A 25,055-nucleotide genomic window follows, 5' to 3' on the forward strand; every position below is an offset into this window, starting at 1 on the left:
ATAGTAATTTTGTCAATGCCTATTATTTCCAAATGCAAGCTGAGATCTTTTGGCACGGCACCCAATGTGCCCATCACCACCGGGACCACATGCACTGGTTTCTGCCAGAGTCTTTGCAGTTCAATCTTGAGGTCCTGATAGCGGCTGAGTTTTTCCTGTTGTTTTTCGTCAATGCGACTGTCACCTGGGATGGCGACATCAATGATCCAAACCTTTTTCTTTTCCACAACTGTGATGTCTGGTGTGTTGTGTTCCAGAACTTTGTCAGTCTGGATTCGGAAGTCCCACAGTATTTTTGCGTGCTCATTTTCCAAGACTTTTGCAGGTTTGTGATCCCACCAGTTCTTTGCTGCTAGGAGGTGGTACTTGAGGCATAAGTTCCAATGAATCATCTGGGCCACATAATTGTGCCTCTGTTTGTAGTCTGTCTGTGCAGTTTTCTTACAGCAGCTGAGGATATGATCAATGGTTTCGTCGGTTTCCTTGCACAGTCTGCATTTTGGGTCATCAGGTGATTTTTCGATCTTGGCCTGAATTGCCTTTGTTCTGATGTCTTGCTCCTGGGCTGCAAGGATCAGGCCTTCTGTCTCCTTCTTCAGGGTCCCATTCGTGAGCCACAGCCAGGTCTTCTCCTTATCAGCTTTTCCTTCAATTTTGTCAAGGAACTTTCCATGCAATGCCTTGTTGTGCCAGCTGTCAGCTCTAGTTTGTAGTGCGGTTTTCTTGTACTGATTCTTTGTCTGCTGTGCTTTGAGGGTTATTATTATTATTATTATTTTATTATGACACTTTCTGGAGAAAGGCACCATCTCACAGGAAGGGAGGGAGGGGCATATGCAAAGGCAAAGCCACATAGGCAAAAGTTCACTATTTTCTGGCTTATGGTCCCTTCAATATGAGTCTCCACTGCCATACAATATGAGATAAGCAAATCAGGTAATCTGGGATCAGATCCTGGAATATGTCTAGAAGGGGCCTGTGAAGTGCTTTAGCTCTAGATGCCTGCATGGAAGAGGATGGGACTCGGGGTCTGTCTACACTGGCCACAAAACCCACATTGGACCGGACGTCACTCCTAGTCACTCCAAAATGTTTATGGACTTCTGCGTTAACAGAAGTCAAGGAATGTCTGGAGTTTCCCCAAAGTTTAATGGTAGCCTGGTACACTGGGATTCTTTCAAAGCTCCATTTCTTTATTGTGGTTAATACCTGTTTACAAACTACCCGTCCGCATTTCCTTTTTGTTCTTTAAAAGTCCCTTTTCTTTAATATTCCAGGTGAATAAATGCTCGTCTGCTTCTCTTTTTGTGGCCCAGCTGGTGCATTCTCAAAAGAGGACAGATGTGGGTTTTGAAAGCAGGAGGTTTTTCAAAGTGCTGTCAAAATGGAAGGAAATACTTTGGAGCCTTTTCCTATATATGTGATTGAGACGGGTATGATCCAAGACAGAAGGATGATCCTCGTTTGGAAAGAAAGGGGCGGGAGGGGAAAACACCCCTGAACACTATCTTTGTCTTATTATTCAGGTTTAATTATGCAGATTTCATGGTCATTAATTTCAATATACATGAATACATCTGCTAAATGGCTAGAAGGCCCTATTCAATTACATCCCGGCTCTGGTTGTTTTGTGAAAGTGTGTGGATGTGTATCCCGCAGCATGGAGACAAAGAGTCAAACAAATAACCCATTCTAGGGTTTCAACAAAGCAAATAATATGCTTAAAACCAGGTATCATTTCTCATAATTATAAAATGGGAATGAGTTGGATGAATATCCCAGCGTGTTTTCTTCCCCGTTTTACCTTATTGCCTCCTTCCAGAAATGCATTAAAGCTACAAATAGAGAACACAACGCGTATTATTCAAAGACATGCTTGCGTAAAAGCGGCACTCTTTATTTTGGGTTACAAAGAGGCCATAGGCGTTTTAATTCTCTATCAATATTTGCAACACTCTTATCAAGGTAAGCTGCATTTATAATCTTACATATGTGTTTATTTATTGTTTTTAGTTATTGATATGTGTTTTAATTTTTTATACTCTGTTTCTGTGTTGGGCTCAGCCCCATGTTAGCCGCCACGGGGAGATGGTTGCGGGATAGAAAAATAAAATATAATAATAATAATAATAATAATAATAATAATAATAATAATAATACAGTAGAGTCTCACTTATCCAACATAAACGGGCTGGCAGAACGTTGGATAAGCGAATATGTTGGATAATAAGGAGAGATTAAGAAAAAGCCTTTTAAACATAAATAGGTTATGATTTTACAAATTAAGCACCAAACATCATGTTAGACAACAAATTTGACAGAAAAAGTAGTTCAATACGCAGTAATGCTATGTAGTAATTACTGTATTTATGAATTTAGCACCAAAATATCACGATGTATTGAAAACATTGACTACAAAAATGTGTTGGATAATCCAGAACGTTGGATAAGCGAGTGTTGGATAAGTGAGACTCTACTGTATCTTGTTTGCTGTGTCATACAATAAAATAATAAAACTTTATTTGGGGGACTCAGGGTGGATTCCAACATAAAATGGCAAACATTCAATGCCTCCATAAACAAACAAATACTAAACATAAAAAATTCCAGAGAAACCGCACATATAAAAATAAAATTAAAACCTCACATCAATTTAAAGTCTAACATCAATAAATTAAACCTAACATCAATAAATTAAACTAGGTGTAGTCAAACAAAATTATATAAAAATTATATAAAAATCCAAACAAGGATCCAAATTAGTTTACAACAGCCAACTAGAGTTGTTGTTGTTGTTGTTGTTGTTGTTGTTATTATCATTATTATTATTATTATTTATCTACAGTCAGTTCCATGTGGTTAGGGGTGCAGGACCCCATCATGAAAGTGGGAAACCTTGAGTAAAAAGGGTTTTTTAAAAAATTCTGAGAACACTTCTCTGGGAATCTCTAAGTGCATAGTATTGCAACACCTCATAGAAAAATATTCCTCCCACAGGTCATCCTCTCTCTATGCTGCATTCATAGACTTCAGACCAGCTTTTGATTCTATCTCCCATACCAAACTATGGGGGAAACCTGGGTCCATCTCAACAGACACATGACTCCTGCAACTAATCTGCATACTCCATGAAGGAACTACTTTGAAAATAAGATGCAGTCCCCAGGGCCACCTGACCAATGCGTTCGCATCACCATTGCGCATGCCTAGGCACTGCTCCTTCATATGCATTTATGTTGATCATAGGCAGAGCCGTCCCGAGGTAATTTTCGGGAGTAGGCGACCAGAATTTTGGCACCCCCCACAAACAAATCGCTAAAAAATACCAGTGCCAGACCCCTGGAGAGCACGGATGCCCCAGTCACCCATCTGCGGGGGCAATTGGAATGCCTGCGCATGCGCACAGGCCCATCGACCATGCTTTTTGGGTGATGGGCCTGTGCACGTGTGCAGGCCGAAGCAATCAACCCTATTGGAAGGCCTGCGCACACGCACAGGCCCATCACCCAAAAAGCATGGTCGATGGGCCTGTGCGCATGCGCAGGCCTTCCAATCGACCGTGCGGTCGATTGCTTCTTCCTGCGCATGCGCACAGGCCCAGCTCCCAAAAAGCGTGGTTGATGGGCCTGTGCACATGAGCAGGCCTTCCAATCACCCTCGTGGACACGGAAGGCCTACCCGTCCGCGCAGTCGATTACCTGGCGCTTCATGGAGTGATTGCTCAGGCCTGGCACCGTGTGGAGCAGCCTAGGCAGGCTGGGACTCCAGGCGCACGCGGGGGCTCCTCAACAGCGCCCCCGGTAACAATGCGCCACAAGCGAACGCCTAATTGGCCTCACCGGTGGACCGTCTCTGATCATAGGTATGCACAATGCTCAGACATGTTGTGCATGGTTGCACATTTTGCACGAGGCAGATGTACCTGCACAACAGATTGTGTGACACTGCAATTTATTAATGAGACAGTGTGTGCATGTGCAACTGCCACATAAATCCACGGCATAATTTTACACTCCCGTTCTGTGTTTTAGGATCTTGATCATGGTTTGTACAGAATGGAGACTCAAAACCACGGATCCTCAAACTTTTTAAGTGAAGGGTCGGTTCACGGTCCCTCAGACTGTTGGGGGACCGGACTATGATGAAATAGTCCAAAATTAGGATTGTTGTTGTTGTGTGCCTTCAAGTTGTTTCAGGCTTAGGTCAACCCTAAGTCTAAAGTTGAGGACAGGGGCCAGGTAAGTGACCTTGGAGGGCCGCATCTGGCCCGCGGGCCTTAGTTCGGGGACCCCTGCTCAAGACAAATACAAATACAGTGTTCACTAGGGAAACAAAATGTTGAACTGAATATGCATTCAGTTAAGGAAGCATAATACGTGCGCTTAAAATTCAGTCGGCTGTGGCTGCTGAGCATGGCAAAAAATATAGGTCTGCTGGACAGAGGACAATTTCTTAAATGCTTTCCTTCCCAGACAAGATCTTCAGGAGGTCATTGTGCCATTTGATTAAGATGGTGTAATGCAAGCAGAACTCCACTGTTCCTGAGGATAAAATGAGTCACATTGGCTTAACACATCTCTGTCCCTTTTGACTTATAAGGCCAAGCCACGCTTCGCCACCCCCGGCTCTGAGGGATGTTCTGCTTTGGAGATTTTGCAAATAGGGAAGGACATCGTTTCCGTAGAAAAGCCTTTGACGCATGGCTTTTCACCTTCATGCTACCCTTCAGGTATCCCGGGGAGCCGAGGTTCGCACAGTTTCCTCTCACTTCAGAGTGCCTTCTTTTATTTGCAAGTCGTCTTAGAGCTGGAAGCAGTGGATATTATATTTTTATTCTCTTTCGCCATTGCTCAGCAAGGCAACTGAAGAGACATTGCCAAAATGCTCACACTCCACATCTCAAATTCACACTTTAAAATACAGAAGCATAACTGAACTACACAGCCATTTAAACTATCGAAGCACGGACAGTCAAAGCCATATTATATCACATGACTTTGGCCTTTGACACACATATTATTAGGAGGAGCTATAAATACTCAATGCCTAAAAGACGGCTTAAATAAAATTTCAAGTTCTTGCAACTTGTATTTGTGGGCTCTTAAACTTCTATCCATATTTTGCTGCAGGTATAACTAATGATTACTAATGAATATCAAAGAGGAAATTTGCAAAAGGAGGTTAGATATGAATATTAAAAAAGCAAAAATAAGGATCATGGGAAATTTAAATAATTTTAGGGAGGTTGATAAAGGCGTCCCAATGATTAAAAGTTTTCTACACGTTGGATTAGTCATCAACTGAAATGAAGTCAAGTCAATAAAGGAGCTGAGAGGGTAGCTATGAAGGAAGCAAATTACATCCTCAAGCATAAAGATATGTTATTTAGGATTCCCATTTTTATGCATTTCCATATATAGAAATCAGAATAAACATTTTCTGATTTCTTTATACACATATGTAACCAGTCAGTGGCGAAAGCTGATGGGTGAGAAAACTCAGCTAATGGAAAATAAAGTCCTGTAGGATAACATAGATTGTCAAAAAGAAAAATACGAAGGTTATCCACACACACACACTTGCTCTGGTAACATCTCCATGGAAATGTTGAACCATGAAGAAAACTGTGTGAATATACAAGTAGATTACATTTTGGAATTAAAAATGAACAAAGTATAGGAGAAAACATTTACCATATGCAGTTGAAAGCCACACCCACATACCACTTCTCAACATAGTTGCCATTCAAATCTAGGCACTTATCATAGCGATGAATGAGCTTGGCAACTCCTTCCCCACAAAACTCTGCCACTTGCTTCCTAAATGCAGCGTTTTGGCCACGATATGCAGCTACAGGAAGGGGTGACCGGCTGGTTGAGGACGCAAGTGGCAAAGTTTTGTGGGGAAGGAGTTGCCAAGCACATTCATCGCTATGGTAAATGACCGGCTGGTTGAGGACGCAAGCGGCAGAGTTTTGTGGGGAAGGAGTTGCCAAGCACATTCATCGCTATGGTAAATGACCGGCTGGTTGAGGACGCAAGCGGCAGAGTTTTGTGGGGAAGGAGTTGCCAAGCTCATTCATTGCTATGAAAAGTGCTTAGATTTGAATGGCAACTATGTTGAGAAGTGGTATTTGGGTGACCTCCCTTCATGCGATCCTTTCCCTTCTCTCTTTAGAGGAGATCCAGGTTTAAGGCAAGGGTTTAAGAAATCACAATTTCTGGGATCCTTTCCTTCTAGCGACTGTTTCTCTCCCCATACTCTATATGTACCTGAAAGAAACTGAAAGCAACCAGGTTTTCGACAGCCGTTGTTCTGTTGCTGCCGAAAAAAATTAGCAGCAGAGGCCATGCTGTTATGGGCATCCAAACCAACCAATCCGGCCGAAGACTTTTTTGGAAAATGGATCCACGCCCAAGCCTAGAAGGCAGTGAGAGAAGATTGAAATTGCATTACAAATGAATTGAGAGTAAGGAAGAAAACCAGGAAAATCAATAACTCAGGGGAGGTCTTGTCAGAGTATTTGCAGTGCAGCAGTAGTTGGATGGAAGCAGTGGAACACAGAACAAAGAGACACTTAGAGATGTTGGTAAAACTATTTACAAAGTTTTACCTTATGCAGCAATAATCAACACAAACAGACTTGCAGACAACAGACGAACACAGGACTGCTCTGTTCTCCAACAGAACTTGACTCGAACTCTAGGCAGACAGAACTCAACTGAATTGACACAATCGTTATGCACAAACACTTGTGTCTGGATACTCCCTAGTTCCAGCCACGCATCAAGGTCATCATAGCTTCTTGGTAATTAACTCTTTCCACACTATGGTACATTCTGGATGATGCAATCAGTTGCAATACAAGCATGGCACAAATTGCATTTAAACACTATCAATTTATTTATTTATTCATTTACAGCATTTATATTCCGCCCTTCTCACCCCGAAGGGGACTCAGGGCAGATCACATTACACATATAGGCAAACATTCAATGCCTTTTAACATAGGACAAAGACAAACAAATATAGGCTCTGAGCGGGCCTCAAACTCATGACCTCCTGGTCAGAGTGATTCATTGCAGTTAATTGCAGCTGGCTTGCTCTCCCGCCTGCGCCACAGCCCGGGCCTACAAATCCCACATTAACAGGTCTCTCTTTCATTACATCATGATAAGTTGAAGCCAACTTGATGGCTCACAAGAAGCAAGAACAAACACCATTTAGTAGCAACCTTTATTGTTAAAATTGTGACAAAACAGAGCTTTGGAAACAGGCGCTTATTATGGATAGCTGCCGAAAGCTAGTATTTTAACCAGCCTGATTGCTGCGTACAATTCAGCTGCATTTGGAGCCATTCTGTAAATACTAATTGTTTGTTTTTGCCAAATTAGATCTCTAATTTCCCTATTAAGGATGAGAGTAGTTAGTAGAAACCCTGAAGGGTATTTCAAATGCTCCTGTAATGATGGAAGTGGATCCTCTCTAGCAATGAAAGAAGATTGATTGGAGAAGACAAGGATGAGTCGGACGTGGAGTACTAATAAACACTCAGGTTTGATGAGCAATGGCTTACAATTTACAAATGAATGGGCAAGAGGCAAACCCACTGGTGACAGTTTTGCTCAGATGGAGGAGCAAATGGAGGCAAACGTCTTCCTCGTGTGATATGAAAGAAGCCAGAGCCTTGAAAAGTTTTCTTCAACTTCTAGAACCCCATTGCCAGGATGGAGCATTCCAAGAATTGGAGCTGCAAAAAGTTAACTTCCCCAAACTCCAGTGACAGATGGAATTACCAGGGCAACAGGCTCTCATTGTGTCCATTCCTTTGTGGGGAGAAAAAAGGGGTGTAAATAAACACCACCACCATCATCATAATTCCTTGATTAATCAGAGAAGATTCAAGCTGATTGATCAGTGATTGCCCAGTTTTAATGATCAATGATTTTTTTTGTGGGTCTAAAAATTATTTATTTATTTATTTATTTATTTATTTGCAGTATTTATATTCCGCCCTTCTTTCTCACCCCGAAGGGGACTCAGGGCGGATCACATTATAACACACATAGGGCAAACATTCAATGCCCATAAACACATCAAACAGAGACTGAGAGACACACGCAGAGGCAAGTTAACGTTCTCCTGAGGGGATGTTCGATTCTGGCCACAGGGGGGAGCAGCTGCTTCATCATCCACTCTGATGGCACTTCCTCATTCCAGGTCGTAAATTAGTTAATCTTGCCTCCCCACTTATAAGTGGTACCTTATCTCCTACTTGATAGATGCAACTATCTTTCGGGTTGCTAGCTCAGCAACGAGCAGGGGCTATTTTTTATTTTTAATTGACGGATGCTCACCCCGCCACGGGCTGGCCTCGAACTCATGACCTCATGGTCAGAGTGATTTAAGGCAGCTGCTCAACAGCTGCGCCACAGCCCGGCCCCATATTTCTAGCAATTTTTAAAAAAAAATCCTAAAAATCATTGAAGGACCCAAACATTCTGAAACTTGGTGGGCTTGCAGATGTAAATGTGTCCTCCAAGTGTGGCCATTTTCATCCCAATAGCCATAAAAATGACAGCAAGAGAAGTCTCTCCAGGTCCCCCATTGTCGCCAATAGGCTGGATTGTCCTGTTTTGTCTTGCAAGAACAGCCTTAAGACACTGTGGTACTTACCATTTACTTAAATGAAAACTGCTTTACTTCAGCAAAACATAAAGTACAGCACACTCAGTGGAATAATGCAAAAGGAAGAAAGGAAGTCTTAGGGCAAATGCAGTTCTTAGTCTCTGATACAGTCCCTAATCAAATAGCAGTCTTATTTCAGACAAAGAAACAGCAATAAATCCAGATGCAGACTCGGAGCAGGCACACGGGGAGCGAAGGCATTAGAGTCAGTTTGTTACCAGCAAGAGTGGGCTGCACCTGATTCTGCTTTATAGCCCTGAGTCCCCTCACAGCGGCTAGTGCAGTTCCCAATTACTCACCTGCATTTCTGGCAGCTATTCTAGCTGAATGACGTCTCTGCTCTGTTTCCTTTCGCCTCTCCTGAAATGTGGGTACTTGTAAAATTTCCTCCTCAGACTCCAACTCACTCTCAGATTCATGAAAACTTTCCTGCTCCCCTTCCTCTTCTGAAGAAGAGGAATCCCTAACACGGATCTTCCCAGAATGGAAATGGAACTTCCAGCTGATGGGTCATGGAATGGGCTTGTGCAGTGGCGCAGGCTGGAGAGTAAGCCAGCTGCAACCAGCTGCAATGAATCACTCTGACCTGGAGGTCATGAGTTCAAGGCCCGCTCGGAGCCTATGTTTGCCTTGTCTTTGTTCTATGTTAAAAGGCATTGAATGTTTGCCTATATGTGTAATGTGATCCGCCCTGAGTCCCCTTCGGGATGAGGAGGGCGGAATATAAATGCTGTAAAATAAATAAATATTTTCCCCTCCTGATTTTAGGAATTTCCCAGTAAACAGAATGGGGGTTGGGCAGTTGAAGATGGGACCAAAATTGGACAATTTTTTACCAAATCATACACCCCTACCAGAAAGGTTTATGTCTATTAAATTATAAGGGAGAGAGATGTGACCGAGCTTTGGAGACATCACAGCACATCTTAAGGCAAAATTCTAAATTGGAGGAAATTCTAATTTTCATTGAATTATAGAATTGGAAGATACTACCTGGGCCATTTAGTCCAACCTCCTGCTATGCAGGAAAAGCACAACCAAATCACCCCCGACAGGTGCTTTGGGAAAAAATCCAATTCAATTTGACCTATAAGCTTTCAAACATCTACAGCTATGCTTTGGTGAGCATTGGATACTTTGAAGAGATTGGCATTCTTAAGCAGAGAAGGGAAACTAATGCATTGTCTTTTGGCAAAGGGATTTGGAAGGTGCCAAATGACACATTCCACTTCAGCAAGCTTTGGAGGAGGGAATGATACTCTCGAATGAAGAGGGAGGGTTAATAAATGGCTGAGACACTGAGGAAATGAATGAATGCCCAGAATCCAAGATGAATGTGTAGCGAGAGAACTAGAGTAGAAGAACGGATGGGGTCAAGAAACTGATGGAATATGTACAGCTTGGAAACGAACCATGTGCACTTGTAAAACAGTAGACAACTAGGCAGATCAAGGTTTTTGTAATATTTGCTGTGAAACATTTACATTGCAATATTTATCAGTCTGTCCCAGTGGAAACAAAACAATCCCAGTTTTGGAGAAATCTGACAGTACAAATTTGAAGAGGAAATATGAAGTCTTATACTGGCGTAAAGATCAATGTTGGTATTTACATTGCTCTTGGATTTTGCTGTTTGAAAGAAATGCATTCAAGCTTTTTAAACATTTTTGTTTTCTTCTGACAAGCTTCCAAAGGATGTCTTATGCATCTAGGATTCTTTCCCATGAGATTTCTCAGGGCACCTTTTCCGGGAAACTTCCTCCTCACCCGATATCAGGACAATTAAAACAATCAAAGACTTATTTGCATCCCCTGTTGTGGTTCAGTCTGATGATGAAAGGGGATTTGGGTTTGAGCAGTCTGTTCCAGGAAATGTGGAACAGCAGTTTGTCCCTGGGAATGTTGACATTTCTGAAATGCAGGTGGATTCGGAAAGTGTTGATGGCTTAGAAAACAGACAGAACAGGGGAATGTGGATAGCTCTAAAGTTTGCGATAAGGATGACCTTTCACGGGAGTCTGAGAATTGTCAATATCAACAAAGCCCAGATTCAAACTATGAGGTCATAGTTTGAATCTGGAATATTGGGGAAAATTTTGGAAAGAAAAATTAAAATATATGGCCGCAACTGATATCAGAGAGAACTGGTACAAGATGCAATATAGGTGGTACTACACGCCAGAAAAACTATCAAAATTTAATAAAAAGAAATCTAATATGTGCTGGAAATGCGGGAAAAAAAATTGGGACATTTTTTCATCAATGGTGGTCCTATGAGAAAATTAAAGAATATTGGAAGACTGTTCACAAAATGACACAATAAATTGTAGAAATTAAATTTAAATCAGAACCGGAAATGTATTTATTACGTTTTACGAACGCAAAATTTAAGAGAAACGAAGATAAAATATTTTTTTATTTAAGCACAGCGGCAAGATTGCAAAGATCTGGAAAGGAAAAAGACTCCCAACCCCCGAAGAATGGATAATAACAATACTAGACATAGTCCACAACACAAAAAATAAGAGAAGGGAAAAACAAAACAGACTGGACAAACTTTATAAAATTCCTAACAAAAAGAAGAATGGATTTTATGATAGACCTGTCTAATATATAAAGTAGATTAAACGGAGTACATAAAGACACAATTAATGAAAGAGGCAACTCCGAAGCCAAGATAACCCGGGTTTTTTTTTCTCTCTTTTCTTCTTTTTTTCCTTTTTTTTTGGTCTTTTTTATTTCTATTTCTATGTTTATTTTTTCCTCTTGATACTTTCCCACTTTTCTATTGATATATTGTTCCACCACTTTCAATGTATCATGTTTCACTATAAAATACATTATATATATATATATATATATATATATATATATATATATATATATATATATATATCTCAACAAAGCCCAGATGGGAACGAGGGGGATGAATTTGTGTTAGACAGGGATTCCAGGTTGAAGTTGAAATCAGGCCCCAGACGCTCCATGAGAATTGGAGGCAGGCGTGGAGGAGCTAGAGCCCAGAGGAATGTGTTTCTAGTTTGCAAGGAGGATTTAAAGGAGATGTATTTTGGAAAGATTTCAGTCAGAGCAACATCGCTGTTGGAGATTCAACTCTTGCTTAGTTTCGGTTCATGCCTCATCTCATTTTTGGAATCTGTGTTTGGATTATACTTTTGAAGCTCATGTTTTCTGGTTTCTTCAGAATTCCCTTGCTATTCTTGGGACTCTGTACAGTAGAGTCTCACTTATCCAACATAAACGGGCCGGCAGAACGTTGGATAAGCGAATATATTAGATAATAAGGAGAGATTAAGGAGAAGCCTACTAAATATCAAATTAGGTTATGATTTTACAAATTAAGCACCAAAACATCATGTTATACAACCAATCTGGCAGAAAAAGTAGTTCAATACGCAATAATGCTACGTACCCTGTTTCCCCAAAAATAAGACAGCCCCAAAAAATAAGACCTAGTAGAGGTTTTGCTGAATTGCTAAATATAAGGCCCCCCTGAAAGTAAGACCTAGCAAAGTTTTTGTTTGGAAGCATGCCCGGCACCCGCCAAACAAAACACCATAGCATGCAGGACTGGTAAATGTACATACCAGCTGTATATGGAAATAATGGTAGTAACAAGAAATTCTTGACAGAAGTCAGTTTGTCTGGTTTAGTTATGTTGGTTTGTGATGACAACTACTGTACAGTATAGAATAAATGTTCATTTTTTTGTTCAACAATAAATGTGAATTATTCTTCATGGAAAAATAAGACATCTCCTGAAAATAAGACCTAGCGCATCTTTGGGAGTAAAAAATAATATAAGACACTGTCTTATTTTCGGGGAAACACGGTAGTAATTACTGTATTTACGAATTTAGCACCAAAATATCATGATATATTGAAAACATTGAGTACAAAAATGCGTTGGATAATCCAGAACGTTGGATAAGAGAGTTTTGGATAAGTGAGACTCTACTGTACTTTTATCTACAAACACCCTGAACTGTGTTTTATGGATTGCACTCTCAATTGGATTATTGCTTTCTTTACTGCTTTTTATTAAGTTTTGCTATTCTTTGTCAATAAACTAAAAAACTCAGCAGGAAGCTCTGGTGTGGACTGGTCCATGAGGTCACGAAGAGTCGGAAACAACTTAACGAGTAAAGAAGAAGAAACCTGGACATAAAAGCTGTAGTAGCTATAGGAGAATTTGCAGGGCAGAGCCGTCTGCTGTGACATTATGATGCACCCCACAACATCCCATTGTTTATTTTGTTTACTGTTTCCACGAACAAAGGTAAAGCTAGACGTGTGACAATAAATGCCACAGATTGTGTCCCATCGCAAAATGCCTTTGTAATTAGCATGTTATTTCCCCCCAAATATAACTGAAGCAGCATCAGCAAAACGTATTATATATATGCTGCTAAAATAATATACAAATTGTTTAAACATCTTTTGGGAGGGAAGAAGAGAAATCTGATTTGAGTCAGTCTGATGCTTCAAGAAAATTAGACTCTGCTGTCATGTTGTCTTCTTCATCATCATTTTAATCTATTCTGGGATGTCAGCTTTTCTGTTTCCATTTGATGGGTCATCTGATTTATGACAGAGCTAGAAGGGGGAAAATCAGCTTTCTTGTTCACTGGTGAGAAGCCAGAAGGCTCTCGATGTTTTCTTTAAGGTCAGTTGATATGTCAGTAGCCGGAGGGTACAATAGAATCCATCAGTTAATGCCGAACTTAATAGAAATCACTTGGTATCACTTGATATTATGTTTCATGTACTAGAGAGAGAAGTGGGTCAATACTTGACATGCTGTTCTTCATCCACCTCCACAAATTTCCACTTACCTGGTCTCCAGGCTAGGTAAGGGACATCTTCAATATTTTCCAACTCTGAATTCGCCTAATTGCTTCACTTCTTAGGTCTGAAGTGAAGCCAATCCATTAACAATGGTTCCTGTTTCATGTTCTTCACCATAGCTTGTGGGAGACGAACTTTCATTTTCTCCACTAACAACATGGGCTCACTCACTGGAAAGCCATTGCAGATGTACCACCGGTCAACAACAACCTTGATGAGAATGTGCACACTGTTATATTACTGTCTGCGCAAGTTGTGGTTGGATGGTATTTGATTCATGTACAGGCATGTCCATGAACAAAAAACAAAAACAAAACAATGGAAGCAAGGGATCATTTTGGCACATCAATAGCTAAGAATGTGAGAAGAGCCGTCCCACATCAGACCAATAGCCTCTAGTCGTGAATTCTGTTCCCTCCATTGGCTAATTATATCTTCTGCAAAATGGAAAAAAGGAAAAGTATGGTATATAATATAAAGTAAGTTATGTTATAGTTCTATATTTCTATAGTGATATAGTCACTTATATATTATGACTAGCTGTGCCCGGCCACGTGTTGCTGTGGCGAAGTATGGTGGCATGGGAAATAAAGTATTGAGGAATTGGTGGTAGTTAAGGTAAAGGGTAAAGGTTTTCCCATGACATTAAGTCCATATTAAATGGGTTATATAGCTGTGTGGAAGGGCCTTGAGTCTACACTGCCATATAATCCAGTTAAAATCAGATAATCTGTATTTTATAGGCAGTGTTGAAGAGGCCTAAGTGAGGCCTAACTCTGCCTGTCCCCTGGGCTGAGTGGGTTGCTAGGAGACCAAGTGCCTTCTAACTGGCAGCACTTGGATAAAAACAATTATTCCTCTCCCTCTAATTAAGACTTTATTTTTCTTGTATTTTTCTTGTATGGACGTAGAGGCGTGGATGAGGGGTTGTGCTGCCAAGTTTAGTGTTTCTGGGATGTGTAGTTTTGTTGTTTTGTCCTAGGCCAAAATGTCATTACGCTTTTATATATATAGATTGACCATAACTCCGTTCCTGTGGTTTACACAATGAATAATGGTAGACTTATGTATAGTATCAATATCAATATAACAAACCACGTATAATCCAATGTCCAATTTCAACAAATATAATTGTTGGTACATAAAGTAGTCTTATTAAAGTCTTGATAATATTCTCAAGGTTTGTAACACTCTGCTTCAAAATCAGTCATTGGTTTGGGGGGAGGGGGGGAATCAAAATTCAGTTCGCTTACACTTGAAAATTACCTTGGGCTGGCCCTGCTTGTTGTTGTGCCTTTCGTGGGTAGTCAGCCTCTCCCCTTCCAACATCCCCGTTGCCTTGGCACCATAAGAGGGTTTTGCGAGACTAATTGCCCTTGTTGTAACAGTGTAGTAATGGCGAGGCCGCAAACCATATTTTAGTTCTTGGGGACCACTGGTGGTCCATGGACCACAGGTTGGGAACTACTTCTCTAGTATAATGAATTTACCATTTTAATAGGCCACAAGACACACACAGTAGTGGAAAACATTTTTGAAAACCAAAACTGAACTTTATGTGGGCTTCTTGCATTATTTTTCATTATTCCATATGATCCTCAGAATTTCCTACGGAATAAATACAACCTAGAGACTTGACCCAGTTGTCTTAACTTTATCTGCATTGCAATCAATAGGATGCATTAGAAAAAGGAATAATGCATCCATTTGCTGTGTTAGAAACTCTACCTTAACAAGAGATGTCTCAGGGAAGATCCACCAGAATGCATTCATTGTCTACACAAATCGGTTGTCTTTGCGAAATAAACAGCCGAAGGTTGTGTGGGAGATTGTATTAAATTAGCAGAAATGGGCTTCCATATCCCTGGAATCATCTCAGGTAGCTAATTGCTGTTAATATGCCTTCCATTACACTCACCATGACAACATATTTGATGGTGGAAGAATAGATGGTAGGAACCAGCCTTGAACAAAATTGCAGTTTTGTGCTGTACGACTGGGTTCATTTGAAACTCTTAAGAGTTATTCTTCCTTGTAAATTAATGACCTTAACCTTTCTGCAAATTACTAAGCACAAAGCTCTCAAGGAAACAAATGTAATGATAAAAAATATTTTTTTTTTATCATTTAAGAGGCACAGAGATTCTGTTAAAGAACAGAAAACAAGTTATCTCTCTCCATTAATGGCACTTCTGTTGTGGTGGGCAACTGTTTTTCTTTGGATATTTTTAGCATACGGTTCCCATTATCTATAACTGGCATCCACAAAGTGACTTATGGGAGTTTGCTTTTCTCCCATTATGATTATTATGAGGGTTGAATGAAAAGCAATGCTTCCACCTTCGTAACTCCTCGACAGATGGCAGTCCTGGTCTGCAGCAGGTCCTGGCTTGTTCAGTAGACTCTCCTCTACAGTTAGTTCCATTTGGCAGGAAGCCTTAGCACTGAACAGTTGTGTTGTTAAAGTGTGAAGTATGGACCCCTGCACAGATGGTTCCATTTGGTGGGAAGCCTTAGCATTGAACGGTTGTGTTATTAAAGTGCAAAGTATGGAACCCTGCACAGACGGTTCCATTTGGTGGGAAGCCTTAGCATTGAACGGTTGTGTTGTTAATGTGTGAAGTATGGAACCCTGCGCAGATGGTCGGTCAATGTGACTTAAGCAACTCGCAGTCATTGAATTCTTGACCGCAGAAGGTGTCACCCCAAAGGAGATTCATCAGAGAATGCAAGCTGTTTATGATAATTGTGTTGATGTGAGTCCTGTGCGTTGTTGGGTGAGTAAGTTTAAAGATGTTGAGGTGGGAACATCTGACTTGCGTGAGAAACAAAGAGTTGGACGTCCTGTGACAACAACCACCGGGCTTCACAAGCAAAAGGTTGATTGATTCAGGACAATTGTCATATCACTCAGAGAGAAATTTCAAGCATCATCGGCATTTCACAAGAATGTGTGAGTCTCATTATTTCTTTGCTTGGATATCGGAAGATCTGTGCACGATGGGTCCTGTGAGATGCCGGTTGCGGAAACAGAGTGTCGACTTCTTCCGTGACGGTTTCAGAAATCTTGTTCATCGTTGGCAGAAATGTATCCAATGGTCTGGTGATGATGTGGAAAAGTGAATAGTGGTAGTTAAAGAGCATATTCTAAGGATTATTTCTGCATTTGATTTATTAAAATATTCACATCTAAACCCAAGTAACGAAGGTGGAGGCATTACTTTTCATTCAACCCTCGTACTACTACTACTACTACTATTATTATTATTATTATTATTATTATTATTATTATTATTATTACAGTAGAGTCTCACTTATCCAACACTCGCTTATCCAACATTCTGGATTATCCAACGCATTTTTGTAGTCAATGTTTTCAATATATAGTGACATTTTGGTGCTAAATTTGTAAATACAGTAATTACTACATAGCATATTGAACTACTTTTTCTGTCAAATTTGTTGTATAACATGATGTTTTGGTGCTTAATTTGTAAAATTATAACCTAATTTGATGTTTAATAGGCTTCTTCTTAATCTTTCCTTATTATCCAACATATTCGCTTATCCAACGTTCTGCCGGTCCGTTTATGTTGGATAAGTGAGACTCTATTATTATTATTATTATTATTATTTTATTATGACACAGCAAACAAGATAGATATGCTGGATTTCATATCACAAAATCACAAGTCTAACACATCCCAAGTGTCTAGGACTGTGTGATGTATTTTCGGATGATGTGTGCAGATCCCAGTAGGGTGGCCCTTTGCAGTTGGCAGATAATAATTTTCTCAATGTCTATTGTTTCCAAACGCCAGCTGAGATCTTTTGGCACGGCACCCAGTGTGCCCATCACCACCGGGACCACCTGCACTGGTTTCTGCCAGAGTCTTTGAAGTTCAATCTTGAGGTCCTGAGAGCGGCTGAGTTTTTCCTGTTGTTTTTCGTCAATGCGACTGTCACCTGGGATGGCGACATCAATGATCCAAACCTTTTTCTTTTCCACAACTGTGATGCCTGGTGTGTTGTGTTCCAGAACTTTGTCAGTCTGGATTCGGAAGTCTCACAGTATCTTTGCGTGCACATTTTTCAATACTTTTGCAGGTTTGTGATCCCACCAGTTCTTTGCTGCTGGGAGGTGGTACTTGAGGCATAAGTTCCAATGGATCATTTGGGCCACATGGTTGTGTCTCTGTTTGTAGTCTGTCTGTGCAATTTTCTTACAGCAGCTGAGGAGATGATCAATGGTTTCGTCGGTTTCCTTGCACAGTCTGCATTTTATTATTATTATTAATAATAATATAATATAATATAATATAATATAATATAATAATTAATTATTATTATTATTATTAATTCATTTTTATCCCGCTTTGCTCCTGTGTGTGGCAAAAAAAAAATAGAATATATGATTTCCATTGTACCATAGAATGCACAGAATGTACCACGAGAGAATCCTATAAGGTTAAGTTTGATGTCCCTCCATTAATTACTTTAAAAATGTCCTGGTATTTCTCTCCCATTAATGTAATTAGTATTACACTGGCCGAACTGAGAAGAGCACAGCAGGGACACTCTTGGCATCCCACCGGCACTTCATCAAAAGGATGTTCTGATATAAGACTACATCTCCATGGCCTTCTCTGTGATTTCGCCCGTCCTTTTCTCTTCTCACTTTCTATTTTTCATTCTCTAGAATGTGTCTTGGATGACAACAGCCTGGTGGGGCGGCTGTGATATTCCACATTCCTTAATGACAAACTGAATAGGAAACACCTCGGTGAACACTTGACTCTTTGCCTTTAATATTAATGGAGTCATAGAAAAGAGAGAAAGGGGAAGATTTCATTACTACCCATGGCATATTGAGAACATTTTCGGGGTGAACAACATTAGGCCACATTTACTGCCCAGCTGTCGATATGCGACACGGCGATCCCGTCCCGGATGTAAGAGACAATGGGCCCGGCTTGCCAACGTGGCTTCGGGGCCAAACACATGAAGTTTTAATTATGCGCAGTTTGAAATATTGATGTTCTCACATTTCCTTATTCCTGTTCAGAAATGAGATAAAAGTTCTTTTGAAACCCGATGACAAAAAAACATTTGATACCGACACCATGGCATTGTGGAGCAGTGAGCTAATTAGCCTGAGTGAATATTTATTTGGTTGCATCACTGCTTTCCAGACTTAGGGACACCTCGAGGATTGAGAGAGAGATTGAGAGAGTCATTTAAAAGGAATTGCCTTAAACTGATGAGCAACATAAAGAGCAGCTTATCTTTTTTTTCCTTTCTTTCTGTAAATCTTGCTTCAAAATGCAAGTTGAACTCTCTGCTTTACACTCCACAATTGTGCCTGAGTGTGTTGAACTACAAGACATCAAAAACTATAGTAAAACCTTGGGATAGAGAACCTTACATTTTAGGGAAGGGATTGAAACAAGGTTTAGTTCAGATCTTATATTACATAGAGAGATTCTTCTTCTTCTTCTTCTTCTTCTTCTTCTTCTTCTTCTTCTTCTTCTTCTTCTTCTTCTTCTTCTTTCCAATGAATCATTTGGGCCACATAGTTGTGCCTCTATTTGTAGTCTGTCTGTGCGATTTTCTTACAGCAGCTGAGGATATGATCCATGGTTTCATCGGTTTCCTTGCACAGTCTGCATTTTGGGTCATCAGCTGATTTTTCGATCTTGGCCTTGATTGCCTTTGTCCTGATGTCTTGCTCCTGGGCTGCAAGGATCAGGCCTTCTGTCTCCTTCTTCAGGGTCCCATTCATGAGCCAGAGCCAGGTCTTCTCCTTATCAGCTTTTCCTTCAATTTTGTCAAGGAACTTTCCATGCAATGTTTTGTTGTGCCAGCTGTCACCTCTAGTTTGTAGTGCGGTTTTCTTGTACTGATTTTTTGTCTGCTGTGCTTTGAGGAGTTTCTGATTTTTGACTTCAATCAAAGCAGGTTCTTCACTTTGCTTTCCATCTTCTGCCAGGGCATGTTCTTCTTCTTTGACTACTTATTTTACTTGTAAGAGTCCTCTGCCACCAGATCTTCAAGGCAGATATAGCCGATCAACATCACTGCGAGGGTGCAGTGAATGATGAATGGTCATGAGTTTTCTTTTTTTTTTCTGTCCAAATTGTCCAGTTCCCTCTGTGTCCAGTTTATAATGCCAGCAGTATATCTTATGACAGGTATGGCCCAGGTGTTTATGGCCTTGATGGTGTTGCCTCCATTGAGCTTGATTTTGAGAATTTTTCTGACCCTTTGTGTGTATTCTTTACTGACCACAGTCTTCACATGTTCATGCTTGATGTTGTCCAACTGTAATATGCCCAGATATTTATAGGCCTCTGGCTGGTGACACTTTATCGTTTGGCCATTAGGCATATTTATACCCTCACTTTCAATGATTTTTCCCTTCTTCAATGCCATTGTCGAACATTTGTCCAAGCCAAACTCCATGCTGATATTAGTGCTAAAAATTCGGACAGTGTTGGTCAGAGACTGGATTTCAGTTTCCGTTTTCCAATACAGCTTCAGGTCATCCATGTACATCAGATGCGAAATTTTGTGAGAATTCTTAGATGTTTGATAGCCGAGATTTGTTTTTTGTAAGATTGTTGACAGAGGGATCATGGCAATAATGAAAAGCAGAGGGGCCAATGAGTCTCCCTGGAAAATTCCTCTTCTGATGTTGACAAGTCCATAGCTTTCATTTCCGACAAACAGTTCAGTTTTCCAGTGCTCCATCATGTTTTCAATGAAGGTGCCAACGTTTTTACAAATCCCGATGGCATCCAGGCACTTGATGATCCAGCTGTGTGGGAGTGAGTCAAAGGCCTTTTTGTAGTCAATCCACGTCATGTGAAGATGATGATGATGATGATGATGATGATGATGATTATTATTATTATTATTAGGGTTCTGGCAGGTTATTATAAGGAGATATGGTCTTTCAGGTGGTCTGGATAAATCTTCAAAAAACAAAATGCGTGTGCTCTGATTTGTGCATCTATAAACCACAGAAATAGGCAGTGGGGAAGTTGAGTCAGTGTGGGCCCGGCACAGAGTGTCGGTGAAAGCTGGAACTCAGTCCCGATATCTCAGAGAAGAAGGATTCCCAAAGCTGCCATTTGATTCAAGAGTGGCTTGACTTTGTCCTTCTTGGCTTCTGGAGACAGGTCTTAGGAAGCAGATAACTTTATAGAGACATTCAAACAGAAACTCTTTACTCTACATCCCAATTAAAATGAACTCAACTTTTAAGAGACATTTTAATCTTTTCAGACACCTACCCTGACATTTACGTAACTTGTTTAATGTTTTAGTACATCAGTCACACCAGGTTATATCAAGAACTTCTTCTCATCCCTTTTAGCAATTTTTCTATATTTCCTTTACACATGTGCATGTGTGCCTTCACACATGCACACTAATTTCAAAGCAGCACTGGTACAACTGTCATTTTCTAATTAATGATAATAAATAGTAATTAATCCAGTAAAACAAATCCTGCTCTGTTTCAAAATCTCAGGGCAGGGTATAGGCAACAACTCAATTTACAACATTATAAATGCCATAGATTTGGGCCCAACCACAGAATTATAACACTCTCATTCCACTTGTTTAAATGACTACCACCATCTCTTCTTGTCAACAGTTTGGTTGCTATAGCGGCAGGCAATGTATGCATTTTCAGAAACGGATGGTTCTGTGGGATTAGAGAATGTGGGCAGATCTTTTCATCCATTTCTTCTTAAAGGCAATAGAGAAGTGGCCGTCCAGTCTGGGATGTTAACACACCCAGACCCTGGAAAAATGACCCTTTGACTTCTTTCCCATGACATTTTGATCATGAATGAATCAGAACTTCAAGGAGAGGCAGTGACCCTTAGAAGGAATCACTCCCTAGTACGAGGGTTGAATGAAAAGTAATACCTTCACCTTTGTTACTTTGGTTTGGATGGGAATATTTTAATAAATCAAAAGCAGAAATAATCCTTAGAATGTGCTCTTTAACTACCACTATTCACTTTTCCACATCATCACCAGACAATTGGATACATTTCTGCCAACGATGAAAAAGTTTTCTGAAGTCGACACTCTGTTTCCGCAACCAACGTCTCACAGGACCCATTGTGCACAGATCTTCCGATAGCTGAGCAAAGCAATAATGTGACCCACAAATTCTTGTGAAATACCGATGATGCTTGAAATTTTTCTCTGAGTGATACGACGATCGTCCTGATTCAATCTGTCAACCTTTTGCTTGTGAAACTCGGTGGTTGCTGTCAAAGGACGTCCGACCCTTTGTTTGTCACTCAAGCCAGATGTTCCCACCTCAACATCTTTAAACTTACTCACCCAACGACGCACAGGACTCACATCAACACAATCGCCATAAACAGCTTGCATTCTCGGATGAATCTCCTTTGGGGTGATACCTTCTGCGATCAAGAACTCAATGACTGCACGTTGCTTAAGTCGCATTGACCGACTGTCTGCGCAGGGTTCCATACTTCACACTTTAACAACACAACCGTTCAATGCTAAGGCTTCCCCATCTGAGCAGGGTTCCATACTTTGCACTTTAACAACACAACCGTCCAATACTAAGGCTTCCCCGTCTGCGCAAGGTTCCATACTTCGCACTTTAACAACACAACCGTTCAATGCTAAGGCTTTCCCGTCTGCACAGGGTTCCGTATTTCGCACTTTAACAACACAACCGTTCAATGCTAAGGCTTCTCCGTCTGTGCAGGGTTCCATACTTCTCACTTTAACAACACAACCGTTCAATGCTAAGGCTTCCCCGTCTGTGCAGGGTTCCATACTTCTCACTTTAACAACACAACTGTTCAATGGTAAGGCTTTCCCGTCTGCACAGGGTTCCGTATTTCGCACTTTAACAACACAACTGTTCAATGCTAAGGCTTCTCCGTCTGTGCAGGGTTCCATACTTCTCACTTTAACAACACAACCGTTCAATGCTAAGGCTTCTCCGTCTGTGCAGGGTTCCATACTTCTCACTTTAACAACACAACCGTTCAATGCTAAGGCTTCTCCGTCTGTGCAGGGTTCCATACTTCTCACTTTAACAACACAACCGTTCAATGCTAAGGCTTCTCCGTCTGTGCAGGGTTCCATACTTCTCACTTTAACAACACAACCGTTCAATGCTAAGGCTTCCCCGTCTGTGCAGGGTTCCATACTTTGCACTTTAACAACACAACCGTTCAATGCTAAGGCTTCCCGCCAAATGGAACTGTAGAGGAGAGTCTACTGAACAAGCCAGGACCTGCCGCAGACCAGGACTGCCATCTGTTGAGGAGTTACGAAGGTGGAGGCATTACTTTTCATTCAACCCTTGTAAGTGGGGTCTAAACTGAGGTAGGTTTCATGCGGATAGGCCTTAAAATGACTGAAGACTGACCCTTTAAAGTTTCCCATTGTAGACAATGGGTCGAGTCTCTGCCAAATGAAAATAGTAAAACCTCTCCTGATTTGAGTAACTTCCCAGTAAACAGAATGAGCGGTGGGCTGAAAATGGACCCCAAAATGGCATGCCTTTTGACTGAATTGCACATCTCTAATGCTCATAGTCCATGGAGGTTTGAGCTTCTGTTAATTATTACAAGTCTGTTATTTATGTGTTACATGTGATTCTGGCCTCTCTATTGTTTGCCCGCAACAGACTGCCCTAGCTGCTGCTTTGAAGAAAAAGGATTCCAGAATGTTACCCCAGTAATGGCATGGTTTGCTCAAATAGCAATCAGTTCCCAATCAGAAAATCATGAAAAAAGATTAGGTAGCTATTGAAGGTGAGCCGCTCGAGAGATTATGGGGTGCTCCTTCTGATTGCACTTCAGTCAATGTGTTTCTGAATTCTCAAGCTTCCTTAAGCTTCTGAGATAATGGCTTTGAAGAGACCTTTGCTCTGAATTGCTATAATTTTGCTTAGTGAAGGAGGTACAAAAACAAAGGCATAAATCCTCAGCAATGCAATAAGAACATGAAGAGCTGAACAAACGGTAGTTATATGCTAAAAGGAAAATTAAAAGTACAATCAAACTGCCACATTTGTGGACTAAAATCTGGCATAGCATTTTTAAAAACTAACACAGTGATGACGATGACGACAACATCAAGAAGACCAAGACTCTAACATGGTTGAATATGACTATCTGTTTAGCTGCAAGATGGTTAGCAAAGCCATCTTTCCATCTCGTTGAGGTAGTAAAGGCATTGCAATTTTTAATCCAAACTTTAAAGGTCCTGAACCTATTTTGGTATATAGTGAATCACCAAGTATAGCTCTTTCAACATTCAAGTTCAGAGTAGATTCAATACTCCACAGCTGTTGGAGCCAACAACTACGGCTGCGTTCAGGTATCAAGTTTCCACTTGCTGGAATACATAGTCCATATTTCATAGAATAATAGAATCAAAATCAAATCAAATCACGTTTTATTGATGAGCATCTCTGGGGCTCAGAATCCAGCTAGGTTCATAGAATCATAGAATCATAGAATCAGAGAATAATAGAGTTGGAAGAGACCTCATGGGCCATCCAGTCCAACACCCAGCTGAGAAGCAGGAAATCTCATTCAAAGCACCCCCGACAGATGGCCATCCAGCCTCTGCTTCAAAGCCTCCAAAGAAGGACCCTCCACTACACTCCGTGGCAGAGAGTTCCACTGCTGAACAGCTCTCACAGTCAGGAAGTTCTTCCTGATGTTTAGGTGGAATCTCCTTTCTTTCTGTAATTTGAAGCCTAGTCTCCAGGACAGCAGAAACCAAGCTTGCTTACTCCTCCCTATGACTTCCCCCCACGTATTTATACATGGCCCTCATCGTGTATCCTTTCAGTCTTCTCTTCTGCAGGCTAAACATGCCCCGCTCTTTAAGCTGCTCCTCATAGGGCTTGTTCTCCAGATCATTTTAGTTGCTCTCCTCTGGACGCTTTCCAGCTTGTCAACATCTCCCTTCAATTGAGGTGCAAACAGTGTGATTCCACACTTGGTCTGACCAAGGCGGAATAGAATAGAGGCGTAGCATGACTTCCCTGGATCTAGATGCTATATTCCTATTGATGCAGGACAAAATCCCATTGGCTTTTTTTAGCCGCCACATCACATTGTTGGCTCATGTTTAACTTGTTGTCTACAAGGACTCCAAGGTTTTTTTCACACGTTCTGCTGTCGAGCCAGGCCTCGTCCCCCATTCTGTATCTTTGCATTCCATTTTTCTGCCGAAGTGAACTATCTTGCATTTGTCCCTGTTGAGGTTCATTTTGTTAGTTTCGGCCCATCTCTCTAGTCTGTCAAGATCGTTTTGAACTCGGCTCCTGTCTTCTGGAGTGTTGGCTCTCCCTCCCAGTTTGGTGTCGTCTGCAACCTGCCCGGGGCTGTGGCGCAGACGGGAGAGCAATGAGTCACTGACCAGGAGGTCATAAGTTCGAGGCCCGCTCGGAGCTATGTTTGTTTGTCTTTGTCCTG

General features: G+C 41.0%; 1 long non-coding RNA gene across 1 annotated transcript in view; it reads right to left on the minus strand.

Annotated features, from left to right (window-relative positions):
* Window positions 1-806: 806 nt before the first annotated feature.
* Window positions 807-25,055, minus strand: part of LOC134294077 (uncharacterized) — a 34,302-nt gene continuing 10,053 nt past the window's right edge. Inside the window, exons 2-3 of the long non-coding RNA XR_010001060.1 lie at window positions 6,273-6,420; window positions 807-4,806 (exon numbers count right to left, since the gene is read on the minus strand). This is a non-coding gene — a long non-coding RNA (uncharacterized LOC134294077). The remainder of the gene's footprint in view (window positions 4,807-6,272; window positions 6,421-25,055) is intronic.

This window comes from Anolis carolinensis, unplaced genomic scaffold, assembly GCF_035594765.1.
Source record: "Anolis carolinensis isolate JA03-04 unplaced genomic scaffold, rAnoCar3.1.pri scaffold_12, whole genome shotgun sequence".
Lineage (NCBI taxonomy): Eukaryota > Metazoa > Chordata > Lepidosauria > Squamata > Dactyloidae > Anolis > Anolis carolinensis.